The following is a 6,001-nucleotide window of genomic DNA, read 5'->3' as shown; positions in this document are numbered from 1 at the left end:
CTGTGATTCTTCTATGCTTGTTTCCTGGCTTGCTGCTGCTGCTTGTACTACTCATCCTCTGCTTGTTATTGACCTTGGCTTTCTGACCACTCTCCTGCTAAGCGTTTTGTACTTCGTTCTCTCCTGGTTTGACTCGGCTTGTTCACTACTCTTGTTGCTCACAGTGTTTTCGTGGGCAGCTGCCCCGTTTCCCTAGCTTCTGTGTTCCCTTGTGTGTTTGTCTGTCTTGCACTTACTGAGACTGTCGCCCAGTTGTACCCCGTCGCTTAGCACGGGTCGTTGCAAGTAGGCAGGGACTGAGTGGCGGGTAGATTAGGGCTCACCTGTCTGTCTGTCTCCCTACCCTGTCATTACACTATTCTTGTTCTTAGAAATGAAGGCTATTCCATGCGAGAAATTGCCAAGAAACTGAAGATTTCCTACAACGGTGTGTACTACTCCCTTCAGAGGACAGCACAAACAGGCTCTAACCAAGTAGAAAGAGAAGTGGGAGGCCCCGCTGCACAACTGAGCAACAAGACAAGTACATTAGAGTCTGTAGTTTGAGAAATAGACGCCTCACAGGTCCTCAACTGGCAGCTTCATTAAATAGTACCCGCAAAACGCCAGTGTCAACGTCTACGGTGAAGAGGCGACTCCGGGATGCTGGCCTTCAGGGCAGAGTGGCAAAGAAAAAGCCATATCTGAGACTGGCTAATAAAAGGAAAAGATTAATATGGTCAAAAGCACACAGACATTGGACAGAGGAAGATTGGAAAAAAGTGTTATGGACAGACGAATCGAAGTTTGAGGTGTTTGGATCACACAGAAGAACATTTGTGAGACACAAAACAACTGAAAAGATGCTGGAAGAGTGCCTGACGCCATCTGTCAAGCATGGTGGAGGTAATGTGATGGCCTGGGGTTGCTTTGGTGCTGGTAAAGTGGGAGATTTGTACAAGGTAAAAGGGATTTTTAATAAGGAAGGCTATCACTCCATTTTGCAACGCCATGCCATACCCTGTGGACAGCGCTTGATTGGAGCCAATTTCATCCTACAACAGGACAATGACCCAAAGCACACCTCCAAATTATGCAAGAACTATTTAGGGAAGAAGCAGGCAGCTGGTATTCTATCTGTAATGGAGTGGCCAGCGCAGTCACCAGATCTCAACCCCATAGAACTGTTGTGGGAACAGCTTGACCGTATGGTATGCAAGAAGTGCCCATCAAGCCAATCCAACTTGTGGGAGGGGCTTCTGGAAGCATGTGGTGAATTTTCTCCCGATTACCTCAGCAAATTAACAGCTAGAATGCCAAAGGTCTGCAATGCTGTAATTGCTGCAAATAGAGCATTCTTTGACGAAAGCAAAGTTTGAAGGAGAAAATTATTATTTCAAATAAAAATCATTATTTCTAACCTTGTCAATGTCTTGACTATATTTTCTAGTCATTTTGCAACTCATTTGATAAATATAAGTGTGAGTTTTCATAGAAAACACAAAATTGTCTGGGTGACCCCAAACTTTTGAACGGTAGTGTATGTAATCTGTGCGGAGTACATCAGGGTATCTGTAAGATATGCAGAGTACATCAGGGTATATGTAAACTGTGCGGAGTGTATCAGGGTATATGTAATCTGTGTGTAGTAGATCGGGGTATATGTAAGCTGTGCAGAGTACATCAGGGTATATGTAAACTGTGCGGAGTACATTAGGGTATATGTAAACTGTGCGGAGTACATTAGGGTACATGTAATCTGGGCAGAGTACATCAGGGATATGTAATCTGTGTGGAGTACATCAGGTTATATGTAAACTGTGCAGAGTGCAACATGGTATATATCAGCTGGGCGGAGTACATCAGGGTATATGTAATCTGTGCGGAGTACATCAGGGGATATATCAGCTGGGTGGAGTACATCAGGGTATATGTAATCTGTGCGGAGTACATCAGGGGTGTAACGTCTATGGCCACGGCCCGTCGATCGGTCGTTAACCCCGACGGCCGTGGCCATGGACAGCTTACCTGCCTGCAGCATCGTCGCCCAGTCAGGCGCCGGCACTCTCTTCCGGGTTCCGAGTGTCTCCGGCGGGTGCTCGCGCCCGCGCGTGCACGGCCTTAAAGGGCCAGTGCGCGCGTTTTGCAAAAAACTGCAATCTGGCCCAGGATGCCCTGGGCTATAAAAAGGGCTCTGCCCTCTTGCCCTTTGCCAGAGCGTTGTTAGTTTTCCCGTTGTTCATCTTGCTTATGGTCTCCCAGTGTCTTCCAGCCTCCCAGTGTACCTTGCTCCTGTATTCCGTATCCCGTATCCTGTTTCCGTGCTACCTAGTGCTATTGCCGTGCTGTGCTACCTACCGTGCTGTGCTACAGTCTACGCTACCCTGCTAGGCCTCACAGAACGACTTCCCACCGCCTGGTTCTGGACGTGTCCGCCTCACCACTGCCTACGATTGCCTCAGGTACTCTCGCTGAACCATTGAACTGTGTACCTTCCGGTTTGGCCAGCTGCCATCCCCGCTACGCGGTACGGCCCAGTGGGTTCACACCCCGCATCGTGACAGTACGCTCTGGCCATGGACCCCGCTGGCCAATTCAAGGGCTTGTCACCCTCCCAAGCCATGCAGGCGGAACTGCTGGATCTCCGAGCTAGGCAGGACCAGCTCCTCGTGGCCGTGGACTCTATGGCGCAGCAGCTAGGGACGCTAGTTGCCTCCATTCCTGCTTCTGTGCAAGTTCCTCAAGCCGAACCTCCTGTTGCTCCTCCTGGCAGTTCCTGTACGGACCCTCGGTTCTCGCTGCCATTGCCCTCTCGGTTCGATGGAGACGCCAGTGCTTGTCGGGGGTTCCTGAACCAATGCCACATTCATTTTACCCTGCACTCTCGGGCATTTCCGTCAGATGGAGCCAAGGTCGCATTTATCATCTCCCTCCTGACCGGCAAGGCCCTGGCATGGGCTAACCCTATCTGGGAACGTCAGGGACCCGAGACCCGAGACTTCCAGGAGTTCGCACGAATTTTCCGAACCGTTTTTGAGGAACCAGGACGAGTCTCATCAGCCGCCACCGCCATCTTCAACCTTCACCAAGAGGACAACTCCGTGGGCGAGTATACTATTCAGTTCCGGACTCTGGCAGGAGAGCTATCCTGGAACAATGAGGCATTTGTGGCATCCTATTGGCATGGGCTGTCGCCCGAGATCAAGGACGAACTGGCTGCTCGAGACCTGCCTCCCGCGTTGGACGACTTGATTCTGCTTGCCACTCGGGTTGACATAAGGCTGAGGGAGAGATCCCATGAGGTTCGTCAGGAGCGCCGGCGTCCTAGACTGGCGCCCAACTTTCAGCAACCCCTCTTGCCTGCTTCTATCGCTTTGCCTGAGGTTCCGATGCAAGTTGACCGACTAAAATTATCGGTCCAGGAGAAACAGCGCAGGCGCACCTCTGGACTGTGCTTATATTGCGGCCTCGCTGGCCACGTCGTGCGTCTGTGCACTCACAAGCCAAAAAACCCCAGCGCCTAGGCTTGGTTGGAGAGACAACCCTGGGCGTCAACACATTGAAGCAAGAACTCTCCACCAAACTATTTATTCCTGTAACCATTATTGCTGGCGAGAGGTCTCATCAGGTCTCCGCATATCTAGACTCCGGCTCTGCAGCCAACTTCATCTGCCAGGATCTTGTGGATCTCCTACAGTTGCCCATTATCCCGCTTGAAAGGCCGTTGATCGTTGCCTCGGTGGATGGACTGCCATTACCAGACCCAGTTGTGTCCATAACCAAGCCGTTGAAACTCCAAGTGGGAGCCCTTCATGCTGAGATCATCTCTCTGTTCGTCCTGTCCAAGGCCGTCAACCCCGTGCTGCTGGGGTTGCCTTGGCTTCGTCTGCACGCCCCCGTCCTGGATTGGAACTCTGGAGAGGTTCTCCAGTGGGGCCCGAAGTGTCTTGACCGCTGTCTGAGTCACATCCAGTCGCCACAGCCCACTCCTCTTCAGTCGTTGGCAGGTTTGCCCCTCTGTTTCTCTATGTTCGGCGATGTCTTCAATAAAAAGGAGGCCGAGACCTTGCCGCCACACCGGGCATATGACTGCCCAATCGACCTGGTTCCGGAATCGTCTCCTCCTCGTGGTAGAGTGTATCCTCTCTCCTTGCCAGAGACCCAGTCCATGTCGGCTTACATCAAGGAGAACCTGGAGAGGGGTTTCATTCGTAAATCTTCATCCCCGGCCGGAGCAGGGTTCTTCTTTGTTAAAAAGAAAGATGGATCATTACGACCTTGCATCGACTACCGAGGTCTAAACCAGATCACGGTGAAGAACAGGTATCCTCTGCCTTTAATTTCTGACCTGTTTGATCGCATACGGGGGGCAAAAAATTTTTCGAACCTGGACCTGCGGGGGGCCTATAATCTGATCCGGATTCGTCGAGGTGAGGAGTGGAAGACTGCCTTTAATACTCGTGATGGGCATTACGAATACTTAGTCATGCCCTTCGGCCTGTGTAACGCTCCCGCAGTATTCCAAGAATTTGTCAATGACATTTTTCGTGATCTCCTGTATGTTTGTGTTGTGGTGTATCTCGATGACATTCTGATTTTTTCGCCAAGACCGAGTAACTCATCAAAGTCATGTCCGCCAGGTGTTGCTCCGTCTAAGACAGAATCGACTTTACGCCAAATTGGAGAAGTGTGTGTTCGAGAAGAAGTCTCTATCCTTCCTGGGCTATATTATCTCAGATCAGGGTCTCATGATGGATCCCCAGAAGGTAAAGGCCGTCCTGGAGTGGCCACGCCCCCAAGGCTTAAGGGCCATCCAACGCTTTCTAGGATTCGCCAACTTCTACCGACTCTTCATCCCCAACTTCTCATCTTTGACAGCACCTATCTCCACCCTCACTAAGAAAGGTATGAATGTCAAGTTGTGGACCCCGGAGGCTGAAGCCGCATTTGAATCCTTAAAGAAAGCCTTCACATCTGCCTCCATTCTGCACCATCCGGACGTGTCCTTACAGTTTTCGTTAGAGGTGGACGCCTCCTCGGTGGGTGCTGGTGAACTGTTGTTCCAGAAAAGACCGAAAGGCAAGGCCGTGGTATGTGGTTACTATTCCAAGCTGTTTTCTCCCGCAGAGCGTAACTACTCGATTGGGGACCGGGAGTTACTGGCCATCAAACTGGCTCTGCAGGAGTGGAGACACCTACTGGAAGGCGCGGTTCACCCTATCCTGATCTTCACGGATCACAAGAATTTGACCTACATACAGACGGCCCAGCGGTTGAATCCTCGTCAAGCCAGGTGGTCGTTGTTCTTTGCTCGTTCCGGTTCGAACTCCACTACCGTCCCGCCGACAAGAATGTGAGGGCCGATGCCTTGTCTAGATCTTTCGAAACCGAGGACGCCATGGAATCTCCACAGAATATCATTGACCCATCCTGTATCTTCTCTGTGAATCCCCTGCAAGTCAGAGACATTCCTCCGGGTAGGACTTTTGTGCGTCTGGTTGACCGAGGAAGAATTCTTCGCTGGGGTCACAACTCTAAGCTGGCAGGTCACGCGGGTGCTCGTAAGACCCAAGATTTAATCACCCGTCAGTTCTGGTGGCCCACGCTGCCCAAAGATGTCATGCACTTTGTCTCCTCTTGCACAGTCTGTGCAGCAAATAAAGTTGCTCACTCCAGACCTGCGGGCTTTCTCCAACCACTGCCTGTGCCCGTTGCCCCGTGGCAACATGTCGCTATGGACTTCGTCACGGATCTTCCTCCTTCTGCGAGTTGCAGTGTGATCTGGGTGGTGGTGGATCGATTTTCCAAGATGGCTCACTTCATCCCGTTGACCGCTCTGCCGTCTGCTACGCGGTTGGCTGACCTCTTCATACAGCACATCTTCCGTCTGCACAGATTGCCCCTGCATATTGTCTCGGACAGAGGTGTCCAGTTCACCTCGAAGTTTTGGAGAGCACTCTGCGGGCTCCTTGGTGTGAAATTGGACTTCTCTTCGGCCTATCATCCCCAGTCCAACGGGCAA

Source organism: Rhinoderma darwinii, chromosome 10, assembly GCF_050947455.1.
Source record: "Rhinoderma darwinii isolate aRhiDar2 chromosome 10, aRhiDar2.hap1, whole genome shotgun sequence".
Classification (NCBI taxonomy): Eukaryota; Metazoa; Chordata; class Amphibia; order Anura; family Rhinodermatidae; genus Rhinoderma; species Rhinoderma darwinii.
This window is presented reverse-complemented; position numbering follows the sequence as displayed.